Source organism: Saimiri boliviensis, chromosome 14, assembly GCF_048565385.1.
Source record: "Saimiri boliviensis isolate mSaiBol1 chromosome 14, mSaiBol1.pri, whole genome shotgun sequence".
NCBI lineage: Eukaryota > Metazoa > Chordata > Mammalia > Primates > Cebidae > Saimiri > Saimiri boliviensis.
In genome coordinates this window covers 73,203,472-73,222,284 of record NC_133462.1, presented here as the reverse complement: position 1 = coordinate 73,222,284, position 18,813 = coordinate 73,203,472, and the positions used below count along the sequence as shown (strand labels likewise).

The following is an 18,813-nucleotide window of genomic DNA, read 5'->3' as shown; positions in this document are numbered from 1 at the left end:
GTAAGAGTTTTTTGTAATTCTGAGAGCAGGGGCTAATATATTTTCTTAGGAAAAATTTAATGATTCTTTTCATTTTCCCCAAGTTAGACAATCAAATGGTACAAATTAATTTTATTTCCTTGTTCTCACATCCTGCAAAATCTATTCCAATGGATATTTGCTTTCATTTTTTAACATTTTCTCCGAAATTATTACTCTCAAAGAATGAAGCATTATACATTCTAATAGTGTTATAAGTCTTGCCTTATAAAACAGTGAATTTTGAGCAAAGATGACATGTTGCATAATTTTGCTATGTCTATGCGAAGGAATGATATAAAACTTTTGGCTTGGGTGAAAGAGGGTATTGTGCAGCACAGTCTGAGTTGTGAATGTTGTTTAATATAAGGAATTTGGTGTCTGCCTTCAGTGTTCTCCTCAGGGGACAAAAATGTCAATTTTCCTTTTAGAAAGGAATTTGTTGGAGAGCATGATGTTTGTGAAAGTAGGGTCTGCTCATCAGTATGCTAGATTCATATCCCCTTTAGACACAGATGAACCCTGGGCAGAATAGCACTGAGTGTGCTGTGTCCTAGTGCCCATGCTGCAGAGTCCTTGTGTGATGGCTTCCCGGCACTTGGGCAGTTACTTACAATGAAACTGCTCAGCTGTTCAGGGGATTTCTGCTGGGCCTTGTCATTCTGCTTGACCTCAGCTCATAGTAAGCTGGCTTCTAAGGAGCTGGCTTCAATGCAGGGACACTGCTAGCTTTGCCAGGCCAGGTGTCAACACCTGGGAAGGGTCAGGCTACCATGAGGCTTTGTGTTTTAGTCAGAGGAATTTTACCATGTGGTGGAAAGCCGTGGGTGTTGGATTAGGCATGACTGACTCTTCCCTCTGGCCCCAGGCAGAAGATCACATGCTTGGAGTGGAGCAGAGGACATTTCCTACTTCTACACGCCAGATGGTTTTGGTCTTGCCAGAAGAAATTTGAGAGAAGGTTACAAAGTGGCTGAGGAATTCACTAACACGACATGAGGGCACTTTGCACAGGTGGAGAATGGTAAGTACATTGCAGCTGAGCTGAAATTGGAGTCAAGCCCCTAATTCTTGTCACAACTTTATCTGGTCTTGCGTTTTAGAATATTTGTGTTCCCATTGAGTCAAAGACCCAAACTGAAAATTAACAACTGCTTGAGGGTCTGGCTTTAGTTTGAGAAAGTGCAGAGCTTGGTGGTTCAGTCCCTTCAATCTCACATTTTTTTAAATTGTACCTTAAGTTCTGGGGTACATGTGCAGATCTTGCAGGATTGTTGCATAGGTACACACAGGCCATGGTGGTTTGCTGTCTCCATCACCCTGTCAGCTACATCAGGCATTTCTCTCAGTGGTATCCCTCCCCAACCTCCCCACCCCCTGCTGTCCCTCCCCTAGACCCCCATCCCCCAACACCCCAGTGTGTGATGCTCCCTTCCCTGTGTCCATGTGTTCTCATCGTTCAACACCCACCTATGAGTGAGAACATGTGGTGGTTGGTTTTCTGTTCTTGTGTCAGTTTGCTGAGAATCATCGTTTCCAGTTTCATCCATGTCCCTATTAAGGACACAAACTCATCATTTTTTTATGGCTGCATAGTATTCCATGGTGTATATATGCCACATTTTCTTTGTCCAGTCTACAATGATGGGCATTTGGGTTGGTTCCAGGTCTTTGCTGTTGCAAACAGTGCCGAAATGACCATACGTGTGCATGTGTCCTTTGGGTATGTACCCAGTAATGGGATTGCTGGGTCAAATAGAATTTTTATTTTTAGATCTTTGAGGAATTGCCACACTGTCTTCCACAATAGTTGAACTAATTTACACTCCCACCAACAGTGTAAAAGTGTTCCTATTTCTCCACATTCTCTCCAGCATCTGTTGTCTCCAGATTTTTTAATGATCGCCATTCTAACTGGTGTGAGATGGTATTTCAATGTGGTTTTGATCTGCATTTCTCTAATGACCAGTGATGATGAACATTTTTTCATATGTTTGTTGGTCTCCTAAATATCTTTTTTTGAAAAGTATCTGTTCATATCCTTTGCCCACTTTTGAATGTTTTTTTTTTTTTCCTTCGTATAAATCTGCTTTAGTTCTTTGTAGATTCTGGATATTAGCCCTTTGTCAGATGGGTGGATTGCAAAAATTTTTTCCCATTCTGTTGGTTGCGGGTTCACTCTAATGATTGTTTCTTTTGCTGTGCAGAAACTCTTAAGCTTAATTAGATCCCACTTGCCTATTTTGGCTTTTGTTGCCAATGCTTTAATTTTACATTTGTTAAACTGACCAACTGGTATCCTGTCTAGGATTCTATATTTTCCAATGTAAGTTAGGTGTATTTTCAGAGAAATCTAGAGGCTTTGTTAAAACTGGCAGTTTTTTCTTTTTACGTTGAAATATACACTACCTGAGGGTGGATAACTCATGAACTCTGTTGACAATTATATTTTTGTCTTTTTAATTAACTCATTTGGAAACAGTATCCTGAGGACCTAAGCCTAAGAATCTTCAAGATGGAAGAGTGGAGTGAGCAAGGAATGAGCATGAGGGCTCTTGTCCCCGGAGTGCAGCTCTGGGAAGCCAGCCGGTGATTATGAGACGTGGCCTGCTGGAACAGCCCTGGCAGGAGCCGATGGCAAAGGTCAGTGACTCCGGTTTTTTCCCTTACTGTGTAAGAACTGCACTAATATAAAAAAACAACAATAGCAAAAACTCAAACAAAAAAGTTTTCTGGAGGATCTCAGAAAAAATAAGTTATCAATTACAACAAATTGAGATGAAAAAAATTTGATATTGAAAACATAGGCCAGGTCCTGGGGCACAGGTTGGGGATCTTATTACAGAAATTCAAATTACAAGGTAATTAAACCAGAGTACCATGATTGAGCCAACAGATTGGCTAATCCTAGGAGCATGCCCATGCACTTGCAAAGGCATATCGCTATGTGAGGGCGGTGTGTGATTCTTGGGCTTTTCAGCGTCACCCAGCGTCCCACCAGGGCTCTGGGGCTCCTGGCTCCCCCAGGACCAGATGTTGTCCTGGTGGGTCATGTTGTTGGTCTATACTCCTTGCTCCTACACCAGCCCCTCTCCTCATCCAGAGCAGAGACTGAGGAGGAGATGGGCCATGTGCTTCTGAGAGCTGAAGGTCTAATTTTAGGAATGAAAGCCTAATAGGGTCAATGGAAATCTGAATATCCCCGGGGAAGGGCTTCCTCTACTTCACAGCCATATGTACTTTGTTGAATAGTGTTTCTCAGTCCCCAAAATTATGTCCACCCAGAAACTTAGTACATGGCCTGATTTGGAAATAGGGTCTCTGCAGATGGAAGTTAGTGAAATTCAGATGAGGTAATACTGGATCGGGGTGGGCTGATAAGAAAGCCATATAAAGACACAGAGAGACATAGACAGAATGCCACGAGAGGAGTGAGGCAGAGACTGGAGGAATGAACCTATCAGCCCGGAAACACCAAGGCCTGCCTGCAACCACCACAGGTTAGGAGGGAAGCAAAGAACAGATTTTCTCTCAGAGGATCTAGAATGAAAGACTTGGCCAATACCTTAATTTCAAACATATGGCTTCCAGGACTCAGAATAAACGTCTGCTCTTTTAAGCTACTCTGTTTATGGTGCTTAGTTATGGCAGCCCTAGCAGACTCATATACCATGTGTGCTCATTCTTTCATAGTCCTTATTGATTCCTTTCCCCCTTATGACTAAAGTAATACATATCCACCATGGAACTTCTATAAAATACAACTAGGCAAAAAGAAAAAATACATGACCTCTTACTCCACTGCCTGAAGGTAAGTGTTCTAAACATGTTGATCTTTCTTTACTTGTACAAATGTGTATGGGAATTATCATTTTAAAACAATTTAGATGATCAAGACCTGTGCTTCTGCATTTCACTTCTGAGAGGGTAAGAGCAGAAAACACAAACACGTGTAACCCAGTTCTTTTTAATATCTTCAGGTAACATTCACAGCAACTTTCAATCTTTCCCTATCCCAGAGAGAGTGGCCCATTTGGCAGAGAGGCCCTCTCATTTGCCATGGACGGATGCTGACAGTTGTCTAGTGAATTTAGCACTTAGCTATAGCTTCTGTTCAACTCCACAGTGCCCAGGAGAGACGACAAAATTTGTAGTATGTAAATTCCTTGACAGCCTTGGGATTTTAGGACTCAGTATGTCTTTATCATCAGGTCTGTTTACAGAGAAAAGTCTTTGGAAGGTTTTCCCCGTGGAACAGAGTTATTTCAAAATGACATGTGGTGAAAACGTTACACGAGCTTCCAGCAGCCTCTGCTCCTGACAGGTCACAGGGAGAAATTGCTGTTGGCAGCCCAGGCTAGCCCCTCAAGTCTGCCTGTGTTAGCTGTGTCTGCTGCTGATGGCAGAGAGGGCAGGAGCGAGACACCAAAGCAGAGTGCAAGTCCTCAGATGGCGAGACTGGCTAGGTTCGACACCCACCTTTCCTCCAACATGAAGGGGTCTGTGTCCTTCCCCCAAGGTGGAGCCGAATGTCTAGTGTTGGCCTGGAGGAACACTAAGAGTCTCCACCTGTGAACCCTGAAAATCTAGACAGGTCTCAGTTAATTTAGCGAGTTTATTTTGCCAAGGTTAAGGACACGCGCCTGTGACACAGCCTCAGGAGTCCTGATGACATGTGCCCGAGGTGGTCAGGGCACAGCTTGGTTTCATACATGGTAGGGAGACAGGAGGCATCAGTCAATATGTATAAGATGTACATTGGTCCAGTCTGGAAAGGTGGGACAACTTGAGGCAAAGGCAGGACAACTCCAAGCGGAACAGGGTTTCCCAGGGCATAGGTAGGTAAGACACAAACGGTTGCATTCTTTTAGCGTCTCCAAATCAGGCAGTCAGATATGCATCTCTCAGTGAGCAGAGGGGTGACTGAATAGAATAGGAGGCAGATTTGCCCTAAACAGTTCCCAGTTTGAGTGATTTTGGGGTCCCGGGATCTATTTGCCTTTCACACAACTTTCCACTACCTAAGGAGACCTCACTACTGTTTGACGTAGGAGCTGTGGACTAAAGCTGTGTTTGTCTGGTGTGAATTCTCAGCACAGAGGTGGGGAGGCCCGCAGTGCCTGGCCACAGCCAGCCTGCGGAGGCAGCAGGCCTAGGGCTTTTCTTTCTCTCTCTCTCTCCTTCTTGCCTCCCCTTCTCCCTCCCGCCCTTCTTGCTTCTGTTCAAGTAATTTGAATTATTTGCCAAAATATAAAACTTGGGAGATTTTCTGCCAAAAAGGAGATGGATTCTTTGGTTTGTCTAGAAAAAGCAGAAGACGTGGTATCACTTGCCTACTTTCCTGCATAGCAACTATTGGCAAAGCTGAGTGGTGGCTCTGTCTTAGACTGGACCTGTGCTGTCTACCTCTCCACAGCCTCGGGCTCAGCCTTTCTCTTTCTGTTACTGCCTGGGTCCCAGGGACATTTTGAGGGTGCCCTGCCTACATGCGTAGAACCCGCTGTGTTCCAAATCATGTCCTCACGTGCCTCCGGCATGCAGAGAGGCCTGAAGGCCCTTGCTCTGGTTTCCTTCTGTGAATGCATCTCTCGCCCTGGGAGTCACACAAGCCACCCGACCTCAGGTTCTTCATGTGGGCAGGAGGACTGGGCTAGATGGAGGTTTTCCGACTCTTTGTACCCGGGGCAATGCTGAGGAAACCTTACTTGGAACTTGCTGACCATTGGCAGCCTTCTACCCTAGACTCAGGCAAGAAGGGGGATGCATTGTCGGTAGGAAATTCAAAACTCTTCTAAAACCCAATTCTATCTGTTACTTTTGATCACTCAGTCACATAATACTCTACCAAAAAATATTTTGCTGGTCTGAGTTCTCAACAATTTCGTGGCTGCTGCCGAGTTTTCATAATAGATAAACTTAAACATAGCATGGCTGATTAATTATCCTTTTAAAAATGTTGTAATTTACATTGAGGTTCATTTGAAAAGCTCACAGTTATGCAGCCATCTTGTTCATGGGCATTTCCTGAACGTGTTTGCTTGTCTGTGTGTTTGTAATTGTGTAGAATCCTTCGCACGCTCCTGATGCAATTCCTGTCTCCAGTCCCTGTGGAACTACATTTTCCTGCATTTAAACCGTAGTTTCAAAATAAGTAATAATCGTGCAATGAACAGAGAGAATAAATAGAATGATACTTGCATCAGTTGCCATTCTTTGTGACCACTTAGAATTTTGATTTAAAATTTTAAAACATTGAAACACTATAAAGTGTAAGGTGTAATATCTATATTTGCATGTGTATATGTCTATATATATTCATGTGAGTTTAAATTATGAAATACTAAAATGGAATAATATCTCCAAAACTTATTTGTTGTTCTTAAAATATTATTGTTTTAAAATGGAAGAGCAAAGTGAGAAAAAACAAATAGCATTACATCAGCAGTACAATTAGTCATCTAAATTTTGCTCTTTATAGACACTACTGTTTTATTTAAATGTACATATTAGTTACTAGAGAGTCATTTATATGAAATATTATATTACGCTGTAACCAAAGAATGTTTCAAAACTGATAGGCAAGTATAAAACTTTTGAATAAATAGCTGTGCTTTTTCTCCCTTTTTGTGCTGTAATATTTTCTGTCATATTTTAATTTTATTTTCTTATTTAAGAGCATGGTTTTTTATATATGAAATTCAATGAAAGCAAATTTTCTCTATTTCCTCCTAGGTCATTATTAGCATTCTCTTCATTCATGATTGTTATTAAAAATGATGAGGCATAGAAGGGCAGGGTGTTAACAAATGACTCATTAACGGAGCCAGGTGCATGGGGTGGGATTGCTGGGAAGCCCCATGGTGAGGCAGGTGAAGCTGAACTGTTTGGGTAGGAATCGGGAGGGGTGCTGGAGACCCCTCGACCTTCCCTTCCACACCCCCTTTGGTGCCTCGAGCTCTTCCGAGGAGCAAAGGAGAGCATCCTTGCACTCGGAGACATCCTGCAAATATTAGAGCCCCCTTCCAGGTATGACCTGATGGCATCTGAGTCTTGCTGCCTCCACCTGCATCAAAACCACCATCACTCCTCCCCGCAAAAATGTCCAGACTGGTTTTCTGCCTCCACTCTTGTCCCCCATGGCAGTTGGAGTAATGTCAAAAGTGAGTCACATTTGTTCACCTCCTGCCTCAACACCTTCGAATGGCTGCGTCCCTTCACACTGGGAGTAAATACCTGCATCTTATCTTGGCTGCCAGCCCCCCTGCCTGTCTTGGGCACCTCACCTCAACCCTGGGCTCTGTGCTGTCACTCCAGTGCACCAAGCTCACTTCTGCCTTAGGGCATGGCACTTCTATTCCCTCTACCCCGACTGTTTCACCCCCGAATCATGATGTGACTCAGTCGTCAGCCCACTGAGATTGTACTCCATCATTCCCCTTCCCAGAGACATTGCTGGCTAAACCAACCTGTGTTCCCCAACCCTCAGCTCTTACCCTGCTACAGTTTGCTTCACAGCCCTTAGAATAACCCAGTGCTTCATTTATTTATGTATTTCTTCACTTATTTATAGATCGACTCTCTCACCCCCTAGAAACTGAGCATCAGATGGCAGGGCTCAGTTTTTTTCTTGGCCGCCTCCTTAATCTCAGAGCCTAGAAAAGTGTCTGGTGCATCATGGACACTCAATAAAAACTTGTTAAACTGTTGAGTGAATGGATCTCAGAGTCTTCTACCTCCGATGTTTGTAGAATCACCTATTAATCATCCATCATTCATGGGATACTATGTTAAGGGTGGCCAGTTTTCTGAAGGATTGAGAAAGTGGGTCTTCATTTCAAGGGATCTTACAGTATGAAGTGGGATATGCTCAGGATGGATGGGTGATCATAGCAGCTTTAACCATCATTAAATAATTAAACAAACTGAAGTCGTCTGAGGGTTATGGTGAAGGAGGCCAAAAAGTGATCAACAGCTAAAGCAATAATTTGATTGGTTCCCAGCCCAGTCCCTCTAAGGCTTATATGAATTGTCACCTGAAGTCCTGCTTGTGTGTTATTTTGGGAGGGGTGGATGCTTTAAGGGCCCTTGCCTGCTGATAGATTTTTAAATTTCTCCTTTTTTTCTTGGATTCCTATGTATCCCTATATGATTTGTATATACATGATAGTATCAGTATAAATAATAAGAGTAATACTTTGTTTACCCTGCTTTTATAATTTTCAAAACCTTTTATTACTTTTCTTTAAATTCTCATTTGGTAGTTCTCATTATCCTTATTTTGCAAATGAGGACACTGAAGTTGAGGGGGTAAACTCCGTGTCACACAGCAGACAGTCTTGGATTTGTTGTTATTGTTGTTGAGACAGGGTCTGGCTCTATCACCCAGGCTGGAGTGCAGTGGTACTGTGGATCACAGCTCACCACAGCCTTAATCTCCTAGGCTCAAACGACCCTCCTGCCTTAGCTTCCCGAATAGCTGAGACTACTGGTACATACCACCATGACTGGCTAATTTTTTTTTTTTTTTTTGGAGAGGCAGGGTTTCCTCATGTTGCCCTGGCTAGTCTCAAACTCCTGGGCTCAGTCAATCCACCCGCCTTGGCCTCCCAAAGTGTTGAGATCACAGGCGTGAGCCATCAGAGCGAGCCAAGAACTGACCACCTTTTGAAGGTAAGGGACCTCTGTATTAGGGTTCTCTAGAGAGACAGAACTAAGAGGATAGATATACATATAAAGGGGAGTTTATTAGGCATTAACTCACAGAATCACAGGGTCCCACAATAGGCTGTCTGCAAGCTGAGGAGCAATGAGAGCCAGTCCGAGTCCCAGTCTGATGTTCGAGGGCAGGAAGCATCCAGCACAGGAGAAAGATGTAGGCTGGGAGGCTAGGCCAGTCTAGTCTTTTCAGGTTCTTCTGTCTGCTTTATATTTTAGCCACACTGGCAGCTGATTAGATGGTGCCCACCCAGAATAAGGGCAGTTCTGCCTTTCCCAGCCCACTGACTCAAATGTTTCTTTGGTCACACCCTCACAGACACATCCAAGGTCAATACTTTGCATCCTTCAATCCAATCAAGGTGACACTCAGTATGAACCATCACAGGACCTAATGCAAGAAAAGCACCCAGGAGGCAGTGGTAGACACTCCCTTGTCACTAACCGCTTGCTAATCCCTGGTGAGGAATTGACTTTCTTGAATCTTACTGACCTGGACTCTGAAACAAAGGAGTTTAACTAGAACCACTGATTCTCAAATGTGGGTCCACATCAGAATCCCAGGGCCTTGGTCTTACTCTGTAGGTTCTGTTTCAATAGGCCTGTTGTCAGACCCAGTAGTAAATATTTTTAGGAGATCCCGGGTGATTTGCTCGGCATCCAAGTGTATGCCTTTTGTCCTGGTGCTGTCCCTGAAGAACACCCCCTTTTCTTCTGAAATGCATCCAGGTTCATTTTTCTCAAGGTCCTTCCCCAATCTGACTTCTGCTCCTCTGAAAAGCAGAGAATTTCCCCAAGGTGTGAGTAATAGAAAGTGTATTTCTCCTCTTCTCCCAGGTATGGTGGAATCTTTAGTGAATGGCCAGCAGCCAGCCACCGTCCCTTTAAGTAAAAACTCATCCTGTCACAGATAAGTCCCTCTGAACAGGAGTTATACCAGGAAGGAGAATCTTACAGGCTATTACAGACCTTTAAGATTTCTCACTTTCACTTAAACTAAACAGGATAAATCACTCCCTCCCCAGTAAGAACGCTTTCAGCCATTTTCCCGTATTACGAAATCAACATTTCCAAATATCCTCTAATGTACTTCATTTTTCTTTATTCTTGTTAGCTTGTCTGGCAGTAATATATTTGCATGACAATTAGTCTCTTTTCAATTAAACATTTGGGTAATTTTTCTGGGGCCATATGGCCCACAAATATTGCTACAATTTTAAGAATAAAGGTCTCAAATAAAATACATGGGTATATACACAGCATATAGGAAAACAGCCTTTGACTTCACCTCTTCTCCTGCTTTTTAATATAACATTAAAAACACTGAACAACAGATTGCATTTTACCATTCACCAGTTTCAATTAAGGCCATCACTGCAATATATTTTTCAGGAAGGGAAAAAAATAACCTTCACTTTGAGGGGCACATAGTTCATTAGGATGAGTCAGAGAAACCACAGGACGAGTTGGCGATGGAAATGCTCCTACTGTTTGTTGAGCTTAACCTTCACCCAGTGCAAGACAGTCAGGCAGAAAGACCACAGCAAATAGCCCCAATTAGAAAATGACATGTTTGGTGAAAATTCCCCGAACAAAGGCCTTCCTCAGTGACGCAACTTCCTTACACCCCTTACTCTGTCAGAAAAATGTGGGAAAAAAAACAGCAAAAGGCTTGGTTTGCTTTCCAGAGGCCCATCCAGGGACCAATTATCTTGAAGGCCCATGTTGTCCAGCAATGGTGTGTGTTCTTACACAGGAGGACCTGTGTGCGTCCTGGAGGGAAGCACTTTGTCCAGGCTGCTCTCTTAAGTGGAGCTCAGCGAATGAGATACTTTCTGTGTTTTCCTTTGGGAAACGGGGAGGGAAGAGATGGGTGTGAAGGAGCCTGAAAAAAATCTTTTTTTCCTTTTGTGTCTTCTCTTTCCCAATGACAAGCAAGGAGATAATGCTCTGGTTCTCGTCTCTTTCTATTATGAAAACTATCTTCATAGCTGCCGTGGTAGTAGGAAATGAAGTGGGATTTTTGATAGGAGTTTGAGAGTGAAAGCATTTCTTATAAACTTGAGCTTCAGATATGTCAAAATCGTATGTTTCGTCAAGAAAAGGAACCTCAAGGGTACAAAAATTTCATCATCTCTTACAGGAAGTCTCTGTGCTTTGGTAAAAATCAATGGTAATAATAAAATTTAAATAATATAAATAATGAAGATGAGAAAGAGGATGATATTATCTCAATGTTACCAGTAGGTTGAATGGAAGGACTCACAAGCATATAATTATAAAAATAACTTGCTTTTTTTTTTCTTCTAGTCCATTTAAACTTGCTTGTTTGCAAAGAGCTGTCTTTTGTCCTCATATGAAAATGCAGAAAGACTTTCAGGCCATTCTGATCACTCTTAGGCAATTGCAAGCACTCAAGCACTTACGTCACACGCAAGCTCAATTCAGTAATTAACAATATCCAGTGCTAGCTAAAATGAAAAAGACAGAAAACGCCAAGCATTAACAAGCATATAAAACAACCAGAACTCTCATCGCGGCTGGTGGGATTATAAATATTATAGCCACTTTTGAAAATTGTTGGGCAATATTTACTAAAATACACACACACACACACACACACACGAATAAGTGTCTATGATCCTCTTAACTCCAAGGTGCCTATGATTCTATTAATCCCAGGGCCTATGTATAGAAATGTGTACACAGATTTACCACATGCCATGTATTAAAATGTTCATACGACATGTGATAACTCCAAACTGCAAACTTCTCAAATTTCTATCAACAGTGGAATGGTTAAATAAATTTAGGTACATTCAAATGAATACCATATGAGAAAGTGTGATCTACAAGTACATGCAAAAATATGGATGACTCTCATAAACATAATGTTGAAAGAAGCCAGATATGGAAGTGTACATATTGTAAGGTTCCATTTGTATAAAAAATAAAAGTAGGCAAAATGAATCTGTGCTGTTAAGACAATTACTCTAGCAGTTACCATGAGGCAGAAGTGAGAGGAGAGTGACAGGAAGGGAGCGTGAAGGGCTTCTGCGTTGCTGGTGAATTTCTCTTTATTAATGGTGGGGACTGTCACACGGGTGAGGTCTGCGAACACTTACTGAGCTGTATGCTTGTGGCATGTGTCCTATTCTATATGTATATCATATTGCAGTAAGACATTTAAATATGTTCATTCCTATGTAATAGTCAAAGCATTCAATTTCATTCAAAGTTAAGACTTTTGCCCTAACTCTAGCTAGGCCTATTACAGTGCACAGGCACTGTTTCTGACCTTCAGGGGATTGGGAAGAATGGGGAGCAAGGAAATGTAAGGAGAACTATTAAAAAGCTCTTCACTGGCACGCAGTGGCTCAAGCCTGTAATCCCAGCACTTTGGGAAGCCGAGGCGGGTGGATCACGCGGTCAAGAGATCAAGACCGTCCTGGTCAACATGGTGAAACCCCGTCTCTACTAAAAATACAAAAAATTAGCTGGGCATGGTGGTGCGTGCCTGTAATCCCAGCTACTCAGGAGGCTGAGGCAGGAGAATTGCCTGAACCCAGGAGGCGGAGGTTGCGGTGAGCTGAGATCGCGCCATTGCACTCCAGCCTGGGTAGCAAGAGCGAAACTCTGTCTCAAAAAAAAAAAAAAAAAAAAAAAAAAACTCTTCACTGACAGACATGGAGCTATTAGAGCGAATGTGTTGCTGTTCCTCCCTAGTCTTCGTCCAGCAAGTGCTGTGAGTATTGATCGCTAACGGCTCACAGTTGTCCTCTTTTGGGAGAATTTGCCTTTGGCCAAATGGAAGCCACCTTTTCTGAGTCATGGCCCTTTCTCTCTCTGACCCCCCAGTGATCTCCCCCACTGCTTCCTCTCCTCCCCCCACGTTGCACTCAGCAGCCAATGACCAACTGACAGGGGCGTAAAAGCCTGTCCCCATCTCTCCAGGACAGACCAGAGCTTGCTGTGGGATGAGTCAGGGGCTCTAACAGAGACCACATCCTTGTTTTGCATCTCTCCCTTTTATTCTGCTTTGCCGAGAACACGCCCTCAGTAAACCCCTTCACAAGAATCCTGATTTCAGACAGTGCACCCAGGGAGCCCAGGCAAAGACAGCTGGCTCTGATCTCAACAAGCCTGGGAACAGTGGCAGTCTGGCGCTTTCTCCTGTGTGTTTTTTGTTTTTTTTTTTTCCAATAGGGCTTCTCTGTTCCCTGGTGGTCTTTTACCTTCAGACCCTTGGATGCTGTGATGCTCTCCGTTGTAGTAGTCACATATCTTCTCGTTAGTCCCTGGAAACCTCTGCCGACCACCCCAACGCTAGCTCCCCAGTATGGCCCACATCTGGTCCTTGAACACACCCTGAGTACGTCATCTTAACAAACTCCCAGTAAGCTGCCCAACACTGTCACCTCCCGGCCATCCCTCACATCGTAAGGGTGAGAGGAGAGCACCACTTCAGGTCCCTGCCCTAACTGCAATGGGACATAGAAAAAACTCCTGCATCATTCCCTGAGGCTTCAACTATGAGAATTGAGGGGAGGTACAGATACTCTCCCATGCCACACTCTTTGAGGGTTGTGAGGTACTCATAGTGCAGGCTTCTCCAAACAGAGGGTCATGAAATGTGAAATCATTATTGGGTGGCTTTTTAGATATTTCTGTACATGATATTTATTAAATCTTGATACTTCAATTAAAACTTCGAACTTAGAATCCTGTTACACTGAAGTATTTGAAGAGCATATTAGAGTCCACCAGAAAGGGTATGTTTCCTCTGCATTACTCATTGGCCCTGGATTATCCTGCTATTTTGCCTCTGTAGTTTTTTTGTGCGGCCCATCAGAGACAGGGAATTATCCACAGGCTCTATGGGTGAAAGAAAATCTGGGACAGATTTGACAGGACGCCTGTAGATATGAGAGCCCAGAATACTGTCCTTCCCATCTATGGTAGCTGGTATTCCTTCTCTCCCACCATGTTACACGTTAATCTGGTTCAACACGAAGTTCCTGAACCAGGCTCTCTTTCAAGATGCCAGGGAGCTTGTGAGTGTGTGTAATAAACTGGAAAGAGCCCTAATAATTCTGCCTTCAAGTCCCAGTCTAGCAAAGTCGTTGGTCCTCACTTTCCTCAGTTTCAGATGAAGGAGTCATACCTTGTAACTCCCAAGATCTCTTCTATTCTGATATTCTGGCTTTCAGTATCTTGAATTTCATTGTTGGATTGAATCAACTGGTCAGCTTAGAAACAATGATTGGCACAACATCCATATTCAGAGACAGCATCAGTCTGACTGTCTGGTCTTTGTTGAGACAACATGATAGACAAAGCTCAACCTGTGAGTCTTCTTTTAGAGACCTTAAAACACTCTTGAAAAAGAAAATAGCAACAATGTAAGTCCGAGAAGTGGGGCCCCTTTACAAATAGCAACACTGTGGGTTCATACAAACAGATCTGATGTAGCTCCTATTTTAATTGAATCGCCCACTTGGCAACTGAACAACAGTAAGCTGCTTGTTGCTGGCTTATGTCTCTGTCAGAAAAAAAAAAAGTGTTCACTCTCAAAGGCTTCTGAGCCTTTTGCTTTATTAAGAAACTTGATAAATACAGTTCAGTAAGTGTGTGGTCTATCTCACATTTATAGCCAGCTTTCTAATCTGAGCAGATAGGATCTCAGGGCAGCAAACCATATGTCTTGTTTTTGTTTTGATGAGACAAAACCATCAAAATGGGAAGTCCATGGTCTCCTGACTCAGTTTCCCAGGTCTGAGTGCCTGCCCTGCTGTAGCTTCGCTGCCCCCCCAGGGCCTTCCCCCTCCTGCCCAGCCTGCGGCTGCCTCTGTCCTTCCTGGAGCTACCCAGACCTTTGCTCATGTGTGCAACCTTTTCAGAGGCCTGTTGACAGGTTTGAAAATAAAGCAGGCGATGTAAAGAACACGCAAGTCATAGATATATGAAAATCAACCAGTTTGGCTCTACGGAGCGGGATTAGTGAGGATCAGCTGTGCAGCCAGGCTGCTCCTGGGAGGGAGGCCTCCTCCTGCCTGAGGCTGGGGTGCTGGGGCACTCTGCCTCAGCTGTGCAGCTGCAGCTCTGGGCAATCTCTGTCTATTCTCAGACACTCCTGAGCTGTCCCAGAATGCCAGGGCACATGGGCTGCCAAATTACCCAGGTGGGCCTAATAGTTGAGAATGTGGTGTTTGGGGAGGGAACTTTTCTGTCCCCACACAGTGAGGGGCAGAGCTTCTGCGGGGGCCAGAGCCCTGGACCTGGGAGCTGAAGTGGGAAGGGCAGAGAGAAGACCCATCAGGGGCAGACAACCCACGGAAGACACAGTAGCTTTGCACAGTGTCAGATTGTACTTGTAGATATTGAGAGAAAGAGTAAAGTAACTGATCTGAAAGTGATACTCAGGAACTCTGACATAAACATGAGCTGATAATACTCACACCCTGGAGGCGGGCAGCACCTCTTTCTATTTTCCTACCTTTTTCTGCTCTTTATTCACATTGGTGTGCAAAATGATTGTGCTGCTTCCAAAAGTCTATGAGATGGAGACTTTTATTTCTTTGTGCAAATATGTCAACACTTCTCTGGGAAAAATAAAATAAAATGTTCCGAGTGTTGGGTATCAGCTCATGCTCTGAGAAGTACCCCAATGATATGATAGGAACAGCAGGAGCACCCTGCAGTGACAGATGATTCACACGGGGCACCCACAGGAATCTCATTTTTTAAATGTGCTGACTCTTTCATACGCCTTGCAGCCTACCTGCGACTCGGCATCCTGACTCTCCATCCCCGTCCCCATGCTGTGGAGGGTCCCAGCTGTTTTGAGGTTCCCTCCAGGTTCAGGGTGGCTGTCAGGTCCAGTCTGACCAAGCCCCCTTCTAAAATAGACACTGGAAATTTAAGAGTTTATGGAAATGAGCTTGAAACCTTTAGAGTTTTCACCAGATAGAAAATCTGCTGACCTATTTTTCTCTATAACCAGATTGAGTGATCACAGTTATCACTAAACTGCCAGGTTCATCAAAATAGTAATAATTGTCTTAAAGAGCTGATGAAGCCAGAATAGTCTGAAAATGGGAAAATGATTCTCCTGGAAAAGAGAAGGCTGAGTGATCTGAGTAGTTACAATGGAAGCTCTTGTCTTAGAGAGTCTAGGAACTGGATAGAGACACTGAATGTACTCTGATGGAATCTACAAAATATCAAGAGTGAATGTAAAGACTAACCTGGAGAGGATACTGGAGGGCCTGCCTTTTCTCCCATAATATGCTCTATGATTCAGTCAAGGTAAGCCACAAGATATTCCTTTAATTATCTTTTATGTTCCCTTCTTTGCTCAGATGTTCCCTTTTCCAGGAATAAACTTCCCACAGTACCATTAACCACCACCATTTCTTAAGGAATTGCTTTGTGACTATGTTCTAAAGGCTTGTGCATCACATCAACTATCTCATTTAATCCTTGTAAACCCCATTATGAGGCAGGTGTTAACATGAGCTCTGTCTTGCAGCTGCAGAAATTATGACATAAAAGCTTAAATAACTTGCCCAAGGCTAGTCTAGTAATAAGAGGCAGAGCTGGGGTTCCGTCTTAGGCAGTGTCTTTCTAGATGACACATCCTTAGCATCTAAGTGTGCCGGTACAGAGAATGCTACTGTTCTAAGAATCCTTAAAGGACTGGCTTGAATTCATGAGACTTTCTTTTGGATAAAGCACTCCCTTGCTGGTGTCCCCACAGTCTAGGCTGGTACCTCAATTCCAATGTGGCATTCCATGCTGTCCTGAATCAGGGCCACTTGTGCCCATGTGTGCAGTCTTTGTCAGGGTCTGACACCATTGCATCGTATATTACCTGTGTTATCTTGGTCAGTGCTCAACAGATGCCTCTACTGATTCGGGTATATGAGCAAGTCAAATAAAAAATAATGTAATAATTTATTAGGCTTCTGTGTGCATAAAATACTTGATTTTATCCATACAACATTTTTTATTCCCATTTTCCAATGAGGAACCAGACTTGGGAAGATTAATAACTTGCCTGAAGTCACAGAGGTAAAAGGGGCAGCGTAAAGATTCAGCTACCAATTTGTCAGATTCCAAAGCTCTTTTACGGCACCACCTCTCCTTCCAAGCATGTGAGAGTAGGGAGGGAATTATGTGTCAGTGTTGGATGAGAATGGCTTGGTTGAACTTGGAGGTGAGCTTCTCATGAACAGGGCTTCTTGGGACCTGTGATTCTGTCTTAAATGAGTCACACCAAATTATTACAAATCAAAGCATCAATTGAGGAAAACCATACCAGCCCCCAGAAAGCTAATTGAGCCCTGTAGCCTCAAAGCAAGTCTAGTCACTGCTCTTGAAACATGCAATTCAGCCATTCCTCTTTTCTCCCTAGAGCTGATATCAAACACATGAAACATCATATGTAATTAGAGGCCACGAGCATTTGTGTCACTTTGCACAATTAAAACTATGTTCTGCTATTCCTAGGAAACATATTTTTAGTTTAAGCTGGGGTGTAATGAGATCTCTAAAAATAACACTGTGAAAGGTGAGGCTAAGTGTAGGGATTGAATTCACCCCAGTGCCGAGGCTATAAAACATTATTCATGGTCCATTTAAAGCTCTTGAGCCCTGGGCCAACTTTTTTGCTTGGACAGAAGTTTGGTTCATCCTATTTGGACCCAACTCACTTTCCAACTGAATGGCAGTGGTCTGAGTGAGAGAGCCTTAGACTAGGCCATTAGAGGAATTTTACAGCTGCTGAGGCAGCTCAGGGCCACTTTCTCTCTGAGGGGCTCTGGTTACACTCAGGCCAAGAGGCTTGGATATCGAGTGCTGAGACCACCCCACGGCTCGCCAGCTTGCTGCCTTCCGGCATGATGGCTCTTCTCAGAATCAAGCTCCCCAGGTTTTGGCAAGCCCTATGGCTACAGAAATAACAAATGATCTCGCAGCTTGGCAGTGGGGAGGGTTCAGGCATGCCTGTAACCTCAGAAACAGAATATGGCACCCAATAGCGTGCGAAAATGGTGATACAAGGCTGGTAACAGATGTGAGAAACTTCAAGATTTCAATAATTCGGGGCTTTGGAGGGGATATAGTTTTCCTGGATAGAAAAGTGCTGTGTTAAGTGCACCACCCACAGTACTTCAAACACTCAAACACTCTCATGCCACCTGGAACACATCTGCATGTGTGCACATTGCCAGGGCTCCTGCTCCTTGACTTAAGGTAGACCTGACATCAGCAGCAGATGGTCATTATCAGGTTTCTTATCTCATCCTTGTTGCCCCAAAACATAATTTCTCCCATCCTTCAGGCTGTGCTAATGATGTTGATGTTACAGGCTGGACTTTGTGGATAATCTGGTTGACTTCACTCTCTTTCCTGGTCATAAATGTTGTTTGCTTGCTTGTTCTTTTGTTTCATCTGTTTATTTACATTCAACCTCCACCAAACACAGATTTGGGGTGAGGTCATAGACTCCATTCTATTCACTGGTTTTCTTTCTTTCTTTCTTTTCTTTCCTTCCTTCCTTTTGTTTTCTTTTTTCTTTCTCTTTCTGTCCCTCTGTCCCTCTGTCTGTCTGTCTGTCTGTCTCTCTCTCTCTCTCTCTCTCTCTCTCTCTCTCTCTCTCCTTTCTTTATCTTTTGCTTATTTTTGGTACAGGGTCTCACTGTCACCCACACTGGAGTACAGTGGTGCAAACATGGCTTACTGTAGCTTCGACCTTCTGGGCTCAGGCAATCTCCTATCTCAGTCTCCTGAGTAGCTAGGACTACAGGTGCATGCCACTATGTCTTGCTAATTTTTGTCTTCGTTGTTGTTGTGTTTTGCCATGTTGCCCAGGCTAGTCTTGAACTCCTGGGCTCCAGCAGTCTACCCACCTTGGCCTCCCACAGTGTTGGCATCACAGGCATGAGCCACTGTGCCCGCCCACAAATATCATCTTTCTTTAAGTGTAAACATGGTTCAGTACAAGTTAGTCTACTACAGGGAGAAGAACCCATAGCCCAGGCTTTGTTGTTAATGCTAGCAGAGTTATGTCAGGAAGGT

The 18,813-nt window shown here is 43.6% G+C and overlaps 1 long non-coding RNA gene across 1 annotated transcript in view; it reads left to right on the top strand.

Annotated features, from left to right (window-relative positions):
- The first annotated feature begins 802 nt into the window (after positions 1 to 802).
- LOC141581197 (uncharacterized) overlaps positions 803 to 18,813 on the top strand; it is a 142,472-nt gene continuing 124,461 nt past the window's right edge. The window contains exons 1-2 of the long non-coding RNA XR_012513724.1: positions 803 to 1,042; positions 2,501 to 2,661. This is a non-coding gene — a long non-coding RNA (uncharacterized LOC141581197). The remainder of the gene's footprint in view (positions 1,043 to 2,500; positions 2,662 to 18,813) is intronic.